We start from the raw sequence: 19588 nt of genomic DNA on the forward strand, positions 1-19588 counted from the left end.
GGAAAAGACTGGCTCGACCCTCGTGTTCTCAACATAAATCAGGTATGGTTTGGCTTGTACGATTGATGCCTGAATGTCTAGTATTACAGAGCTTTTGCTTGAAACATCAGCTTGTATCTGCACATGGCAAAAGCAGATGTTTGTAAGTCTCTTAAGTCATAGTACAGCAGGGGTGATAGGCAAGTGGCTTAGTGAAGTCAAAGATTCACATGGCAATCTGTTAGCAAGACATCTGCCTGTCCTCGGATCTCCTGAGCCGACATCGCCTTTCTTTCTTTATTAGGAAAAGGAAGGATCATGATTATTTCAGTTTTTCACAAAGTGTTAGAATCCATGTATACATACCATAAATATTCTGAGTATATTCAGCGGTTGCTATCGGGCTTGGGAAGAGGAGACCCCATCATACCTGCCCTTGGGGGTGGTAAAGCTACACAGGTGTCCCCTTCTTCTCAGGACCACAAAAGGGAATGGAGATTCTGCATAAGGATCCCACCGTGTTTCTCTACTTTAAAGTTTAAGGGGTAATGTTCTCTTTGTGGAGACCTCCAGGCGCATGTAGGGACATTATAGGCTAAGCAATGGTCTCTAGGAAACAATATATGCAAGTTGCAAGCTTCCCTCCAAGAGGAAGAAAGCTGTTTCTATTGCCACCTAGAAGAGAGACAGTTTTCTTTCTCCTGGAGAATAGAGACAATTTGTATACCCTCCTCCGAGGGAGCATTGCCTGGCTTATAATTCTCCCTATGTCAGGTCTTCACGAGAAGAACCAGAACCCCTAGACCTTTCTTGCTCTTAGAGAACGAAAGCTGTCTCTTTAGTGCCACCACTTAGCCATATTCCTTTTGGAGGAGTTCTTTGCACACCTTTATCCAAGAAAGCATTACCTGGCCTATTGGTCTTCGTATGTAAGTTTGGCAGTCTTGAGAAAAAAAAACAAAAAAAAGCAGTACCCCTGATCCTTGGTCAAATGTCTCTACACCAGCCAAACAGTGCCCTTTTCTGTACTTCGAAGAGTCAAGAAGTCTAAAACAACTGTTTACAAATGGGTGTTTTTTCCTTTTGGAAACAAATGTCCTAAGGCATGTGGCAAAGACTTATAACGTAGCTTCCAAGCTTCCAGGGGTGGACATACCATTGGTGCAATGTAAAGTAAGAGGTCCCACATCCACCTCCAAAACAGCACCTAAAATGGTGCATTATCATGAACTGGTGGACCCCAAAGGGCCCAGACACTGTTCTTGCACAGGGGCCCGCTATCCTACTACCAATGAGTGACAATAGACAGTCAGCTCTCTTCCCTTAGAGCAGAGCAAATATGTGTCTACTACAACACATGGACTTAGGGGCAAGAACTTGGACCTCCTTCTTGGGAGTATGAACAAACACCCAAAAATGTTTTGCACTATTCAGTCCACTATCCTTTTAGTTTAACCCTCAGTGTTGGAAAATGTTGTGCTCTATATTCCCACATTAGAAAGTAATTGTAATAGCTCCATATACGCGGCAGTGTTCCCTGCAGAACGGAGAATTAACCAGGTGGATGTAACCTAAATTTGTGGACATATGAGAGAATGCTAAACTTTTTGATGTCCTACCACAATAGGACATTGTTCAATTTCTCCGCTTCAAATCCAAAAACATGCAATGGGCGGACAAATTCACATTCAAGCCTACAGACTTTACGAGGTTCCAGAAGTGGAGGTTTTGGCTAGATGTGAAAATGCCCTTAACAGTTTTCGTAACAGGGTAGCTATATTCTTGGAGACAACATATATTTGGCCATCATCCACAAAAGCTGCCAATACACAGAAACCTAGAATGGCTATGGATATTTCAGCAGATTATTCAGTGAGCACAGTTCCAACAATGGTGCTATAATTATACTACAGCATTGTTATACAGAATTACATTCCAACTCCCTCTCCAACCATCTTGGCTCCCTCTCTGCTACTGTGGCTTCTAGAAATGCTGAGACACTCACAGAGAAGCAGAGAGGGTGCCGGGCTGGTCGGAGGAGGAGGTGGAATGTAATTCTGTATACCGGTGCTGTTTCATCGACCTTTCTAATGGCTGAGAACAATAATCTAACACATAAATTAATTAAAGGCGTCCATTCATCTAAGACAGTGGTCATCTACCAGCCCCGGCTTCTCAATACACAGGCTTGGCTAGGGCTAAGAGAGGTGAAGTGTTTCTAATGGGTAGAGAGGAGTAGCACATCTCTGGCAAAGGCTTATTGCTCCCGATAAAAAAGGATAGGGGGTTGTAATTCAATATGCCCGCTTCTTCTCTTCCTCGACAGGAGAGAAAGAGGCCCCATACATATTAGATGGCTGTTAGGTCCTGCCGAAATTAGCGGAAAAGGACGTCATGAATCTAATGTGCACAGGGGCCTTATGATCTTTTCGTGGACAGAGGACAGATCTTTTGACATTCCACTTTACTAAATACTTGTATCCTGTTATGAAATAAGAAGTCTGTAGCATTTTTTTAACTCTGTGCTTTATTGGTACTCTATTATTCTTCTTGGAAATACACTGTGTGCAGAATAATTAAGCAAATGAGTATTTTGATCACATGATACTTTTTATACATGTTGTCCTACTCCAAGCTGCATAGGCTTGAGAACCAACTGCCAATTAAGTAAATCTGGTTATGTGCATCTCTGTAATGAGGAGGGGTGTTGACTAATGACATCAACACCCTATATAAGGTGTGCTTAATTATTAGGTAACTTCCTTTCCTTTGGCAAAATGGGTCACAAGACAGATTTGACGGTTTCTGAAAAGTCCAAAATTGTGAGAGGGATGCAGCAGTCTTGAAATTTCCAAACTTTTGAAGTGTGATCACCAAACAATCAAGCTTTTCATGGCAAATAGCCAACAGGGTCGCAAGAAGCGTGTTGGCCAAAAAAGGCGCAAAATAACTGCCCATGAATTGAGGAAAATCAAGCGTGAAGCTGCCAAGATGCCATTCGCCACCAGTTTTGCCATATTTCAGAGCTGCAACGTTACTGGAGTATCAAAAAGCACAAGGTGTGCGATACTCAGGGACATGGCCAAGGTAAGGAAGGCTGAAAAACATCCAACTTTGAACAAGAAACATAAGATAAAACGTCAAGAATGGGCCAAGAAATATCTTAAGACTGATTTTTCAAAGGTTTTATGGACTGATGAAATGAGAGTGACTCTTGATGGGCCAGATGGATGGGCCTGAGGCTGGATCAGTAAAGGGCAGAAAGCTCCACTCCGACTCAGACGCCAGCAAGGTGGAGGTGGGGTACTGGTATGGGCTGGTATCATCAAAGATGAACTTGTGGGACCTTTTCGGGTTGAGGATGGAGTGAAGCTCAACTCTGAGACCTACTGCCAGTTTCTGGAAGACAACTTCTTCAAGCAGTGGTACAGGAAGAAGTTGGAATCGTTCAAGAAAAACATGATTTTCATGCAGGACAATGCTCCATCACATTCATCCAACTACTCCACAGCGTGGCTGGCCAGTAAAGGTCTAAAAGAAGAAAAAATAATGACATGGCCCCCTTGTTCACCTGATCTCAACCCCATAGAGAACCTGTGGTCCATCATAAAATGTGAGATCTACAGGGAGGGAAAACAGTACACCTCTCGGAACAGTGTCTGGGAGGCTGTGGTGGCTGCTGCACGCAATGTTGATCAAAAACAGATCAAGCAACTGACAGAATCTATGGATGGAAGGCTGTTGAGTGTCATCATAAAGAAAGGTGGCTATGTTAATCACTATTTTTTTGGGATTTTGTTTTTGCATGTCAGAAATGTTTATTTATAAATTTTGTGCACTGATATTGGTTTACCTGGTGAAAATAAACAAGTGAGATAGGATTATATTTGGTTTAAATTAAGTTGCCTAATAATTCTGCACAGTAATAGTTACCTGCACAAACAGATATCCTCCTAAGATAGCCAAATCTAAAAAAAAACCACTCCAACTTCCAAAAATATTAAGCTTGGAAATTTATGAGTCTTTTTGGGTTGATTGAGAACATAGTTGTTGATCAATAATAAAAATAATCCTCTAAAATACAACTTGCCTAATAATTCTGCACACAGTGTATTAGAATAAACTGACATATGATATTGATTACATAGTTTTAGGAGAGCTAAGCAATATAAGATTGGTGGGCGTCTGACACTTCACAGTTCCACTGATCAGCGGCTCACAGCTCTGGTGGCGACTGGATGTAAATACTGAACGGAGCTCTTAGCTGCTGAACTCTGAGAATGCAGACTGGTGGACCCCCACCAATTTGATATGGATGCATATGCCTGGAATACCCCTTTAAGTGTATTCTCATTGATTGAATATTGTAAGGGCAGGTGCACATGGAAGTTGATTTTCTCACCCGAGAGAGCCGGTCCGATTATGCAAATAACACTCTGATCAGTGTTTGATCAGAGTGCCAGCATAGTGTGATCAGATTCTGTGTGGAGAAGATGGAGAACAAAATTTCTCCATCTTCTTCATTGTGTCAGTGCGCAGAACTCATACTGAATGCATCTGAGTGCAGTCTGATGTTTTCCATAGACTCTCATGGGTGAGTGAGATTCAAATATCAGATGAAACTTGGACATGCAGTGATTTTTTTTCCCCTCTTGGACATGTGCACGGCCCCATAGAATAACATTGGTCCGAGTGCGATCTGATGTTTTGTCGGATCATACTCGGACCGATAATATGGTCGTCTGCACGAGCCCTAAGGATAGAGTCTCACGAGCGTATATTCTCTTAGAGAATCAAGACAAGTATGCAAATCACACTCTGATCAAACTCCAATTAGAGTTTGATCAGAGTATGATCATAGTGTTATCTGATTCTCTTGAATGAGAAGATGGAGAAAAAAAATTCTCCATCTTCTCCATTGTGTCAGTCCGTGGTAATAGGATTGTACTCAAATGTCATCAGAGTGGAGTCCAATTTTTCCATGGACTGTACTTTCATGGCCGATTGCGATCCAAATACCAGATAAAACTCGGGCATGCAGCGATTTTTTTGCCGGGATCGGCTCTGTCCGATGTTTTATCAGATCACACTCGGGCTGATAATACGGATGTCTGCACAAGCCCTTAGCATCTGTCCATTGTTAATGGGCATGTTAACGCCACTGGTCAATTAATTTGTACATTTCCATGCAGAATAACAGAGGCACAGCACACAGCACATTTCGAGAATTCTGAGAAAAGACGATCCAGGATTGTTACACCATCACAGCCTTGTCAGTTCTTCTTTGAATAAAATTCACTTTTTATTATGAGATAAAGAAGATCTACAAGGTTTGCATTTACAAAATCCTTTGCCTTTTCTCCACAGCAACCAGAATACTAATAGATTTTACCCCCCACCCACACACACACCAAACGCTTGCAAGCTACAAATGACACACAAGTGTTAGTGATTTCAGCATGTTAATCTCACTTTCTGCGCTACTCGAAGTCTCGCTGCATTCGATTGAACGTGACGATATAAATCTGGACCCAAACAAACGCCGACGACTCTGCCGTTAAAATTGATCTGTTTATTTGCATTTTTAGGGAAAACATAAATTCATGCAGAGGCTACATTAAGGTTAGTATTTATCTTGCTGCAAAGCAGAAAGGGCGCGTTTACAGCCTGGTATTAGCGGCAGTGCGGGGTGGAAATAATGTTTCTTGCGTAAAATTCATGGAGAAGTGAAGAAATCTACTTAGCAGATGTCAGATAGTCATAATACGTTACCACAAATAACAGTCAGGTGTAATTATATCCCCATATTGTTACATTATACAACCGCATCTCTGGGGAGGGAGAAGTGCACAGTAACACATATGTGCATGTTACACAAATCTGTACTTGTGAAAAGAGAAATAAATTGAATCCACACGTAAGACGTTCTGCCGCGATTTCTCATCATTACCCTGACACTCTTGATACTTCACCTCCTCACTTATAGGTACCCCTCCCCGCTCTTTTTATTGTCACCTACTGAGGCACAAGTATTTTCACAGCTTAGAATTAGATAGTAGTTTTAGCAAGATATGGCGATACTCATAAATATGGAGATTCAACTACATCAGAAGCAAAGAGGTTACATGAAATGTAACTTACAAGCTCCGAGTCCACCATGACAGGCTCAGTGCCATCCATATGTAGGTTCACATTTAGCATATGCACCAGGAAAGCTCCTGGCGCACGCCCCATCTTCACCAACTCTTCAAGGACCTCCTGGACTCTCAGAAGGGTTAGGAGAAATCTCCAAAGGTACGGTTAAATCTTCCCATAAACTCCAGGAAAAGCAACATTTTTGGAAAGCAATCTTTTGTGGCAGGAGGGTATGAAGGGGCATGGCATGAAAAGGTTTTGGCTATGGGGGTGCTTAGCTTGTCTATAAGTTGGAAACTATGGCACAGCTCAAATGCATGTTGTGGGCTTCAATATATCAACAAATGGCAAATAATGAAGTTGAGAAAAACATTTGGTCCAGCAGCTACGTGATTTTACATGGCCACTGGACCAGAGCCCTGAGAACCTCTTCCCACAAGTCAACTTCCCCGATGCCTCTTCTGCTTAGAAGACCCTGAGCAATGTCATCATTGTGGCATGGCCCACACATGAAGTTTTGCCAGGCCTACTTATCTGAAGAAGCGTCAAGACTGAGACAGGTAAGAAGAGGTTCGCAGGGGTCTATTCTGGTGCCCACAAACTACTGATGGTGCCACCGGACCAGAGATTTGCAAATCTTTTTGCTCAATTCTACCAAATAAGTGTCTTTATCAGCATGAGCTGACATCGTTTTTTTTTGTAAATGTACTGAATAGTGTAGTTGACTATGCTTTTCAGTCCAGAAGAATCCCACAAAGAAATGTCTACAATTATAGTATACACTGAATTTCATTAGGATGTTATATTTGGATGGCATATGAAATATGCAGTGACTGTACAGCCTGAAGTCTATGGGCCCAATTTATCAAGACCAGAATTGTTCACACCGGTCTTGATGAAGGGGTGTGTTGGAGCCATGAATCGAGAGTGCCTGACGAGTGGTGTGCATCTCCATGTGAGCCTCATCGCAAATCCTACTCCAGCCTCTTCGTGGCATAGCAAACTCCGCTGCTCATCATGAATTTGACAAATGGCAGTCGCGATGCCCCTGTCCCACCCTAGCTGACGTGACTTCGCCAGGAATTGCAAAATTCAGGTGAAGCTCTAAGATGCGCCCAAATTTTGTGGCTTTTCAAAGCGTTTATACCATAATTCTGGGGTGAAAACCCTTGTGTAAATATACTTTAACAAGGATTGTATAATTTATATTGTTTTTTACTAACTAAAAACAGATTTATTTAAAAAAAAAAAAAAAATCTGTTATTTTCCTATTTTAGATTTTTTTTTATCTTCAATTTATTTCCATGATTCCAGAAAACAGAATAACAAAATAAAAAATAAATATTCTTTACAGCTGCCACATAGACCATAAGAAACAATAGATTGAAGATTGTGGGCATGCTCAGCAACCTGTGCAGTGGTCATTGTGCAGGAAGGAGTAGGAGGTAAGTAGGAGCTGGGCTGTGTCCAACATCTGTTGTGAATGGCGGATTCTGTGTAATTTACATATAGATGATATCAGTCATTATAATCCTGCTCATCTACCAATCCTCTGACATTTGGTCTTTTTGGCCAGATGAAGACACCAATTCATTATCGAAGCGAGTAGCCTGAATATCTTACCAATAAAGAAACCTTGACTGCATCTTCGATTCTTTGGACAGTCATTATCAGCAGCGCCTGTGCCCTGAATTTTCCGCTATATCACGTGTATCCTGCGGTGTTGTTTCTCCATCATCACTCCGGAAAGGAGCTGCAGCTGACAGACCAAAGTTCTACAAGCCTTTACCAGAGTTGTGCCTGTAATTGCGCATTCCCCTCTAATCAACCTATTTCTCCACCCTATATTGGGTTCATTGTACTAGGATGCACCCTGTGTATTTTTTCTTTGGTAGCAACTACAATCATCATTTAAACCTTCTTGCGATATGTCATCACTTTATTGGGTTAAAGTAGCCCTGCATGGTCAAAAAAACAATATATACCAATCCTCTGCCATTCCTTTCCTAGAGGTACTTGGTTCCCCTGATGGTCTCCTTGCTTCCTCCTAGTGATTGCACCAGCCAAACTCTGTACATGCTATTCTGATTGTATAGACATGTGAGCGCTGCTGGTAGCGGAAGCAGGAAGACCGGTGGGAGACATGGGCGCTGCTAAGAGAGGAATGGCTGGGCATCAGTAGATAAAGTATTCATTATTTTTGTGTTTTTGGCTACCCTGGGCCACTTTTAAAAATAATAGATGAACTCCTTTCAAAAATAAAAAAGAGATGCACAACAACTTAAAGGATCATCAATTTTCTTGTAGTTAGGGCGCCCACATGCAGTAGATAAAAGTTGACCAAACATGACGATTTCGGAAGGGTCGACCGACCACCATCTAATGTATTTGGGGCCTCTTGACTGACCCCTGACATAAATCAGGCATGTCCGATCGCAGACTGCCGATCGCGTTGTTCTCCCAGAGATAAGCCGCCAGCTGATGTGTCAGTCGGTGACTATCTCGTAGAGAACACAGAAGCACTTGGCCGAACGAGCGCTCCTGTGTACCGGACAGTTGGCTGAGATGGCTGGCAGACAAAGGATCTTTCAGCCGACAACCATCTAATGGCCATATAATGTGTATGGCCAGCTTTAATTTTTATGGCTAATTCTTAGGTCAAACATTGTACTATGCACAGCCCATCCATGGCATGCACAAAGACTTCACATCTCACTAGACTATTAATTTGCTGTCAGCCACCAGGGAACGCTTGAGGTTGTGGGAGGTTCATACTTTTATTTATTATATATTATTTTATGTATATTTTGTGCTTTTTATATTCTTCTAATTAGTGTGATTTGTTGCTTTCTTTGGCTGTTAGATTTTTGCTCCCAGCAGCATTGATTGTGAGACCTGGCTCTGATCACCGTTCACTTGCTTCTTCGCGAATTAGTAATGTGTCGTTGTTATCGGATCTGCTTATAATGGATGGCTTGCTAATGAAATAAAGAGAATTGAGACACACATTTAAATTGGATAGAATAATTAACTGCCGGCTTTTGATTGGATCAGCGCTGGCAGAATCACATTGTCCTTAGTGGTCTTCTCAAATCTCCCAGGACCATTATCACACGGGTGATTACTGCAGAATCATGGGGATCAGCCACCCTTTCATCCCAAGAGAAGTAAACTTGAGTGACGTCTTAGAGGCAGCTGAAGGCTGATTCTAACAAATTCTTACTTAGCTAGTGTTCAGTAATAACGGTCTTTATACAGCGTCAGCATATTTCGCAGTGCTTTACAATGGGGGATGTAATAAAAACCAAAAAAGTCACCAGCTCAGAAGTGGCCAGATTATGCTCTTATATTATTCCCGCTTCTCCCCTGAATATTCCATTTTATTCTTTTCTTAAATCTGTCGAACGGTTCCAGAGATATGGGCCTTTTTGTTTAGCGCTAATTTGTATGGGTTTTTTCACCAAGGGGGCGTGGCTCACAGGATCCTCTGGGGCGTGTCTTTAGGCTGCTCTGCATTATTACCCTGTGAGCACCGCCCCCTTGATGAAGACCAGAAAAAGTGGTACTAAATTTAAAGGCCCATATCTCTGGAAATGTAGGGCGGATTTAACTAAAGAAAATTGCGGAGTACTCATACGAGCAGTGGGAATAAAATAAGAGCAACAACTTGCTACTTGTGAGCTAGTGATAGATCGTCTTTAAAGGGGTTGTCAGGGCATCTAATATCCATGGCTTATTCTACGGATAAGTCATCAATGTTAAGAGAACAGGAGCTGATACGTGGCAGCACTCGGCAGCAACTGCCACATATTGAAGGTTTACATCCTGAGCTAACAACATCTGATCCATTGTGGTGCCAGGTGTTGGACCTCCGCCAATCTGAGATTTATGATTTATCCTTAGGATAGTTCGTGATTATTAGATACTTAGAAACCTCCTGTAAGAGCTTACAATCTAAATAACATAGAAAGAGAGAGGTAATTTGTCCATGGGACCAGCACCTGCCCATGTTGGTATTGGAGTTATAAATGAAGTTGTATGGACCCTGAATATTTACTTAATGAGAAATGCTATAACTAAATTTAAAAAGCTGTAGGCACTCTGGATTGACAATACGGGTATTGTTTCAAGAGAGTTGTTGAGATACTGCCTAGGGCTTTTTTAAGGAATAGAACTGGTTATTGACTTAGCATTAGAGTTGGAACTACGATCTATAAAATGAAAGTTTAATATATATGTAAGGAGAGCTGGGAGGATTAATACATATCTGTTAAGGGGAATCTGTCAACAGGTTTTTGCTATTTATTCTGAGGGCAGCATGAGGTAGGGGCTGAGACACTGATTTCAGTGATGTGTCACTTATTAGGCTGTGTGCTGCTGTTTCAATACAATGAGTGTTTTATCAGCAGGAGAATATCACTGCCTGGACTACAGCTTACATGCATCCTGGTCCAACCCTGCCCCTACCACTGTTTAGCAGCTAACTGTAAATATACACTGTACACAGAAAGCGGTGGTCTGGGCAAGGCCAGCTTTCTGAGCTCTGCTACATCTACAAATTCTGATTGTATCACAAGTGCTACACCCAAGTGACACTGGAATCAGAGTCTCTGCCCCTATATTATGCTGCTCACAGGTGAAGCAGCAAAAACCTGGTGATGGTTTCCCTTGAAACTGTGATGTGGTCTTGTTTACCTTGTTTTGTAATATGTAAAATATGGATCTCAATTACTAATTATGGTATATTCTCTTTTCCTGTACTTTGATGCGCCAAAGGTTTTCCTTACCGTTTATTAGTAAGGGAGGGGGACGTGATGGCGGTTGTTATTTTTATGTTTGAAATGTTTCATACAACAAAATCAATAAAAATACTTGATAAAAAGAAATTGTATAAACCCATCATCTTGCTAGTATCTGAGCCAACGTGGAGAGAAAAGTGCAGAGCAATACATCATAGGTAATATTTGTGACTAGGTCAGGTTATGTACAGCCGGGGACTGTGATTATGTGACGTAAAGCACCTTGAAGAAATAGATTTTCAAGTCACACTTAAAACGGGGAATATTGGAAGTTAAGTCCGATGGTCCAGAGTAGTGAATTTCACCCAGTAGTTGCAGCACGGGAGAAGTCCTATAGACGAGAATGAGTAAGGGAGGATGAGAGCCATAAGTCATTGGTTAAGAGAGAGTATAAGTAAGTTGGCCGCTAAAGATAAGATCAGAGATGTATGACCGTGCAGCTTTGGGGAGAGATTTACAGACTCTTAAGAGAGTGATAAATATATGATTGGTTGGAGGACTGACTGCCGGGGCTCCCATCAATCAACAGAACAAGGGTCCGTATAGCGCTAACATATTCTGCAGCACTCCAGATATTGTTACTGTGGGCTCACAATCTAAATTTCCTATCAGTATGTCTTTGGAGTGGGAGAGGGGTAGCATTTCTCCTTGTGGAGAGTGACATGCCTGACATACCAGGGTAAGGAGACTTATAGGTCATGCAAAACTCCTGGAAAATTAAATATGCAAATAGCCTCTTCGAAGAGGAAGAGGACTTGAACTCTACTACCATCTATTGAAAGTAGCAATCCTAAAATTCAATATGGACCCTTTAACGAGCCTTGTCACATGACTTAAGAGAAAAGCTTAATCAGGATCTCAATTTCCAGACATACAGTACAGACCAAAAGTTTGGACACACCTTCTAATTTAAAGATTTTTCTGTATTTTCATGACTATGAAAATTGTACATTCACACTGAAGGCATCAAAACTATGAATTAACACATGTGGAATTATATACTTAACAAAAAAGTGTGAAACAACTGAAAATATGTCTTATATTCTAGGTTCTTCAAAGTAGCCACCTTTTGCTTTGATGACTGATTTGCACACTCTTGATGAGCTTCAAGAGGTAGTCACCGGAAATGGTCTTCCAACAATCTTGAAGGAGTTCCCAGAGATGCTTAGCACTTGTTGGCCCTTTTGCCTTCACTCTGCGGTCCAGCTCACCCCAAACCATCTCGATTGAGTTCAGGTCTGGTGACTGTGGAGGCCAGGTCATCTGACGTAGCCCCCCATCACTCTCCCTCTTGGTCAAATAGCTCTTACACAGCCTGGAGGTGTGTTTGGGGTCATTGTCCTGTTGAAAAATAAATAATGGTCCAACTAAACGCAAACCGGATGGAATAGCATGCCGCTGCAAGATGCTGTGGTAGCCATGTTGGTTCAGTATGCCTTCAATTTTGAATAACTCCCCAACAGTGTCACCAGCAAAGCACCCCCACACCATCACACCTCCTCCTCCATTCTTCACGGTGGGAACCAGGCATGTAGAGTCCATCCGTTCACCTTTTCTGCATCGCACAAAGACACGGTGGTTGGAACCAAAGATCTCAAATTTGGACTCATCAGACCAAAGCACAGATTTCCACTGGTCTAATGTCCATTCCTTGTGTTCTTTAGCCCAAACAAGTCTCTTATGCTTGTTTCCTGTCCTTAGCAGTGGTTTCCTAGCAGCTATTCTACCATGAAGGCCTGCTACACAAAGTCTCCTCTTAACAGTTGTTGAAGAGATGTATCTGCTGCTAGAACTCTGTGTGGCATTGACCTGGTCTCTAATCTGAGCTGCTGTTAACCTGCGATTTCTGAGGCTGGTGACTCGGACAAACTTGTCCTCAGAAACAGAGGTGTGTCTTGGTCTTCCTTTTCTGGGGCGGTCCTCATGTGAGCCAGTTTCTTTGTAGCGCTTGATGGTTTTTGCAACTGCACTTGGGGACACTTTCAAAGTTTTCCCAATTTTTCACACTGACTGACCTTCATTTCATAAAGTAATGATGGCCACTCGTTTTTCTTTAGTTAGCTGCTTTTTTCTTGACATAATACAAATTCTAACAGTCTATTCAGTAGGACTATCAGCTGTGTATCCACCTGACTTCTGCACAACACAACTGATGGTCCCAACCCCATTTATAAGGCAAGAAATCCCACTTATTAAACCTGACAGGGCACACCTGTGAAGTGAAAACCATTTCCGGTGACTACCTCTTGAAGCTCATCAAGAGAATGCCAAGAGTGTGCAAAGCAGTCATCAAAGCAAAAGGTGGCTACTTTGAAGAAACTAGAATATAAGACATATTTTCAGTTGTTTCACACTTTTTTGTTAACTATATAATTCCACATGTGTTAATTCATAGTTTTGATGCCTTCAGTGTAAATGTACAATTTTCGTAGTCATGAAAATACAGAAAAATCTTTAAATGAGAAGGTGTGTCCAAACTTTTGGTCTGTACTGTATGTTTCGGGTTGTTGCCCTTCCTCAGTGCAAAGCTTGAGATCTGATTTGGCTGTATGAGAGGCGAGAGAGGAAAACCGGAGTACCCAGAGGAAATATGGAGAGAACATACAAACGACTTGCAGTTGTTGCTACAGTTCCCCTGCAGCTGTTTGACAGGAATACTGGTAGTGAGATCTGGAGCCACTAGTAGGTCACCTAGTGACCACGATTTGAAAGTGGTTGTTAATCACCTATTCTTTAAAATAAGTTTTTATGTAAAATATTTCAAGAACTTTGATGTATTTTTAATATTCTCAATATAAAAAATCCTGAAATGTTGCTGTTCTGTAGTGATCACTTCTCAGTATTTATATCCATGCATTAATTATTTTTCACCAAGTGGGGCAGCTTTCACCCCATAAAGTGATGGCATATTACAAGATGGTTTACCAATGATTATGGCAGAAGAAATAATGGATGGGCAAGAAGCTTCGAAGGAAAATATATTATTTAGAACCTCTGAGCTCTCCTGTCTGTTTTAGTAAATACTCGATATGAAAAGACAATGCCGCGTGACATCATGATGTCATGACGTGTGTCGCTCCACGATATCATGGGGGCTGGGTAATCACAAAATATAAATAAAAAAAAAAAAAACAAACTCAAATCGTCTTTTATACCATTAAAAATAAAGAAATTAAAAATAAACATATTTGAGATTGCCATTCGTAAAAGTCTGATCTGTCAAAATATAAGATTAATTAACCTGAATGATAAATGCCATAACGGAAAAAAAAACCCCGCCAGAATTACATTTTTTTGGTCCCTACAGCTCTCTAAAAATTTACAATAAAAAGTGATCAAAATATCATATGTAACCCAAAATAGTAAAAATGAAAACGTCAGCTTGTCAGGCAAAAAACAAGCCCTTACACAGCTACATTTATGGAAAAGTAAAAATGACACTGGTCTTGGAAAATGGCAACAAAAACCCCAAATTTTTTTTTTCTTTACAAACTTCTGAATGTTTTTTTCACCACTTAAAGCACAACTCCAGTGTTTTTTTTTTATTGCGGTGCTGGAGCGATGCTTCTAATCTAAATTCCCTGCACTTAGTCTCATACTTACCAGCCGCCGTCTTCAGCTGTTCCCAGTGCCGCTCCCGGCCAGTCTTCAGCAGTTTGTGACCTGTGTTCTATGGGATCATCGTTCTGGCTCTTATAGATTTGCATTGAGAGCTTGTGACCGTTGCTTCTGCCAGCCAGAAATTATGGTCACAAGATGGCGCCGTGGGACTGGAACGGCACCGATAAAAGGTAAAGATGGCTGGAGGTAAGTATAAGACTAGGGACAGAGACCTTAGATTATGAGTAGTGTTGAGCCACCCCCGTAGTGTTCGAGTTCGGTTCGGTTCGTCGAACACCCGTGTGTTCGCCGAACTGTTCGTCGAACTGTTCGTCGAACACCTTCGAACACCGTTAAAACCAATGGCAGGCAAACAAAAACACATAGAAACACATAGAAAACACCTTCAAAGGTGTCCAAAAGCTGACAAACTGCTCAGAAGACACAACTAACACATGGAAAAGTGACAAGTACATATAGTCATGCGAAAAGAAAAGAGGTGGAGGAGTAAAAGGAGGGGGAGACACAGATATACGCATGTCATGCCCTTCTAAAATCCAAAAAGTGAGAAGCCGAGACGGCCAGTCCGCTCCTGCCCGTGCCACCTCCGTGTCGCCGGGTTTGTGCCAGAGCCGTGGTGAACCCTGACGGCCAGCCCCCCTCTCCCAATACTGGTGCCTGTCCGCTGGTGGGTCGAGAGAGCCCCCCTGTGGTGGAGGCAGCTCTAAGCTTTTTAATTTAAATTGTCCCTCTAATTTGAATGAATACACTTTAAATCCATTTACAAGGATCTATTGGAGGGCAAGTCTCATGCCAGCAGCCGCGTAATTCCAGCTCCAGTAGCGTCCACTAAAGCTGCTGCAGTTAAAAAGCTTTTATAAGGATCGAGCTCGGCTGTCCACCGCAAGGCATCCTAGTGCCAGTCCCAGCCCCTATGCCTTGGGGTGCCTCCTGATGCTCTTCACTGAGTATCCCGTGGTCCCGAAGCATTTCCTTTGAAAAAATTAAGTGTCCAAACTACAGGTGGTGTAGCTTGCTTAACAGCCGGGATAATCCGCTGACTAGCAGACACTGCTACTAGGCACAAAGTATTTCCTGGGCTAGATGCAGTTAAAAATTTGTAAGTAGATACTCTCGTTGGATGCTGAGAAAGCATTCCATAGAGTCTCCTGGCACGCCATATATGATTCTCTTAAAAAGCTTGGGGTAGGGGTCTAGGGGACCCTTTTATAGCCAAAATCACGGCCCTGTATCACAATACGTCACCTAGGCTGAAGATAAATGGAACTGTAGCACCGAGGGCTCGGTTGCTACAGACGTATTGCACCTCACCCAGAGGTGTGATATCTCACTCTCAGATAAGGATGGAGTGTGGATCAGGACCCGACACCTGCATGCATTACACCACATTGCCGTGGGGCAGGGCGACCAATATGCCCCTGAGATGGGCACGACAGTCCCTGTCCCTGGCTGGAGTGGGGGGAGGGAACACTGAGGAAGGGGAACCCTGCAGTGCAGGAGCAGGGAGGAAGCAGTTCCTGGGTGCATTGAGAAGGGAGTGTAAAAGGTGGGCACCATCTTAGTTCAGTGCAGAGAAGTCTGAGCAGAAGTGGCAGGGAGCAGGGGCTCTGCATGAGCTCTGCTCCGGAGGCGGGCCTAGTAACAGAGGCCCAGGCCTGCAAGAGGGAGAAGGAAGGAAGAGGAGCGGAGAAGGCTCCAGGAACGAGGAATGAAGGGATCCCAGGGGTGCGGACGGGCGAGTCGCCACCGCACGCCCGAATCCACCTGCGTGGAGGGGTCAGGCCAAAGGGGGAGACCGGTCCCCGAACTAGTGGAGGCAGGAAACGACCCTCAGCTAGAAACCGGAGGCTCTGACATTTTATGTGGCGCAGCCCCTTGCTCCACCCGCTAGGAAGGCACCACATAGGGTCAGGGAAACTGGCGCCAAGTTGACCAAGAGGAGGCCCGAGGCAGCCGGACAGAAGTGTTGGTAAGAAAGGCCAGACAAAGGACACACAAAGGGGGTCCTGTGAAGCACTCCAAAGTTATCTGGGAGTTGTCTGAGCCCCTCACCTGGTGAGCACAGTACGACGTGGGCAGCCGTTACCTGCAGACGTGGTCTGGATAATAAGAACTGTGAGTAAAGGCCCTGAACTGCATCACTGACTCCGTGTCGTTACTGCTGCTGCCCTGCACCATCACCCCCATCCTCCGCATACACTGCCCTGAGGCTATACTCCTCCCGTGGGGAGTTATGCTACGCTCTGCTGCACCCACAACACCAGCCTTAGTGGTCTGCCCTGTAGCGGCGGTTCACTCTGACCGCAATCCACGGGTGGCGTAGTCGGACATTTAAACATCAAAACCACATAAATAGTTCCGCCACTGGTTTGACCGCCCTGAGCCACGGAACCGGATCGCCGCCACGAAGACTACAACCACCAGCATCCACCAAAAAGGGTCCGGCTCCGGGTGTCCCAAGGCCCAGGGGGTGCGTCAGAACATTTTCATCACCTTTCACAATCACCAATGGGACAAGGCAGGGATGTCCTCTGTCCCCTCTCTTATACATCCTAGTGACGGAGCACCTGCTCTCATCAATTCGCCATAACCCCAATATTAGGTGGATTGAGGTGGGAGGCACCGAGTACAAGTGCTCTCTATTTGCTGATGATGTCCTAGTATATATCACTCAATCACATATATCCATCCCTGCTGTTATGGCTGAAATAGATCACTTTGTTACATGGTAAAATTTTAAAATCAATGCAGCGAAGTCTGAGGCCCTCGATGTCTCCCTCCCTAAATCCATATAGGATTCCATCCAGTCCAACTTTCCCTTTGCCTGGCCCTCACAGGGTATCAAATACTTAGGAATTCCTATTCATAGAGACCTCTCCCATCTATGTTATCTTAATTTTGGGCCCTTTATTGAACAATTCCATACAGACCACGGTTGGCAAGTTAGAACTGTAAGATTCACTACGTGAACCACTGGTGTTTTGTGGAAAAGCACATGTACACCGCGTTCCAAATTATTATGCAAAAAGTGTTTAGGAGTGATAAGGGAAGAATTTGTTTGTCAGTTAAACTCATTGATGGTGATGTGTGTCAGGGCTCTTTATATCACTGTAAGCAATTGCAGACACCTGTGCTAATTAGTTTGGCAGGTGTGTCCAATGAAAGGCAAGACTACTTAAGAAGGCTCTCTCACATTATTAAGCAGCCTACATTTTCTGCCAAAATGGGAAAGAAAAAGGATGTGTCGGCTGCTGAGAAGCAACAAATTGTGGAGTGTTTAGGTCAAGGCATGACTACAATCAACATTGTGCGATGATCAGGATGAAGTGTCTTGGCAATCAAGAAGTATGTAGCTGATTCACAGTACACACGTGTGCGTGCTGATAAGGGCAAATTGAGGACTCTTTCCTACAGGCAATTACGTCAGGTTGAAAGAGCAGCGGCAAAAAAGCCTTGTCATAGCAGCAGACAAGTTTTTGAAGCTGCTTGTGCCTCCAACGTCCCCCGAACAACAAGATGCAGGGTCCTTCAGAGGTTTGCAGCTGTGCATACGCCATCCTGTCGACCTCCTCTATCCACTTCACACAAGCAGAAACGGCTCCAGTGGGCCAAACATTACATGAAGACTGATTTCAAAACTGTTTTGTTCACGGATGAGTGCCGTGCAGCGCTCGATGGTCCAGATGAATGGAGTGGAGGATGGCTGGTTGATGGACACCCCATGCAAACACGGCTACAGCGCCAACAAGGAGGAGGTGGAGTAATGTTTTGGGCTGGAATCATGGGGAGAGAGATTGTCGGCCCCTTTAGGATCCCTGAAGGCGCTAAAGATGAACTCCATAATGTATGTGGATTTTCTCAAACAGCACTTCCTGCCATGGTTCAAGAAGAAGAACCGTGTATTTCACAGCAAGATCATTTTTCTGCATGATAATGCACCATCTCATGCTGCACATAAAACATCTGCATCTCTGGCTGATATGGGCATAAAAGGGGACAAACTTATGGTGTGACCCCCATGCTCCCCTGACCTCTACCCCATTCAGAACCTTTGGAGCATCATTAAAAGGAGTGTCTATGATGGCGGGAGGCAGTTCACATCTAAGCAACAGCTCTGGGAGGGTATTCTGTCCTCTTGCAAAACAATTGAAGCAGAAACCATCCAAAACCTGACAAATTCAATGGACGAGAGAGTTCAGAAGCTCCTTTCGAACAAGGGGTCCTATGTGAAAATGTAACATCACCTAGAATAAAGTTTTGAGTTGAAAACTGTTTGATTTCAGTTTCTAACAACCTGCTAATGCTTATAATTTCAAAAATGACCATTTTTTTGGTCTTTATTAAAATGAAAAGGTTGATCGAAAAGTTTGGGGGATCTAAGAGTGTGGTAACCCAGTAGTCATGATTACTTCGAATTCTGACAATATGAGGGTCATGCTGCAGGTAGTGCAGCAAGAAGGCACTTATGTGTCTTGCGCATCTCGGAGCCCCAAAATTATTTTCCGGGCTAGATGCAGCTAAAAATTATTTTTAATTTTAAATCTGGTGAAGCTTATTATAGATGGCCTAATAGGATCAGTGCTGCACACTGCTACAAAGCCCAAATTATTTTCCAGTCAAGATACAGATAAACATGATTAGTAATTTGAAAGCTTAAAACGGTTGGTAGGGTGATTTTAACCAATCATCAAGCTTTTACTCTCCCCAGGATGACACAGGGGTAGAAAAGTCGTTTCGGATCCATGATTTGTTCATCTTTATGAACGTGAGTCTGTCTACATTATCAGTGGAGAGCCGCGTGCGCTTATCTGTCAGCACACCACCAGCAGCGCTGAACACACGTTCAGACAGAACGCTGGCTGCGGGGCATGACAAGATCTCCAAGGCGTAAGTGGCTAGCTCCGGCCATTTATCCAGATTGGAAGCCCAAAAAGAGCAAGGGTCCAGTGACACAGTCGTGGCTTCAATGTTTACTTGGAGATACTCCTGTACCATCGTCTCTAGGCGTAGACTATGTGTCAGACTTCTTGTCTCCTGTGGCCTTGCAAAGGATG

The 19588-nt window shown here is 43.3% G+C and overlaps 1 protein-coding gene across 1 annotated transcript in view; it reads right to left on the reverse strand.

Moving 5' to 3' along the window:
* LNX2 (ligand of numb-protein X 2) overlaps positions 1-19588 on the reverse strand; it is a 188595-nt gene that overhangs the window by 89355 nt on the left and 79652 nt on the right. The gene's annotated exons all lie outside the window — the stretch shown is intronic.

Source organism: Phyllobates terribilis, unplaced genomic scaffold, assembly GCF_046119375.1.
Source record: "Phyllobates terribilis strain yellow unplaced genomic scaffold, ASM4611937v1 Scaffold_2__4_contigs__length_985480577, whole genome shotgun sequence".
Classification (NCBI taxonomy): Eukaryota; Metazoa; Chordata; class Amphibia; order Anura; family Dendrobatidae; genus Phyllobates; species Phyllobates terribilis.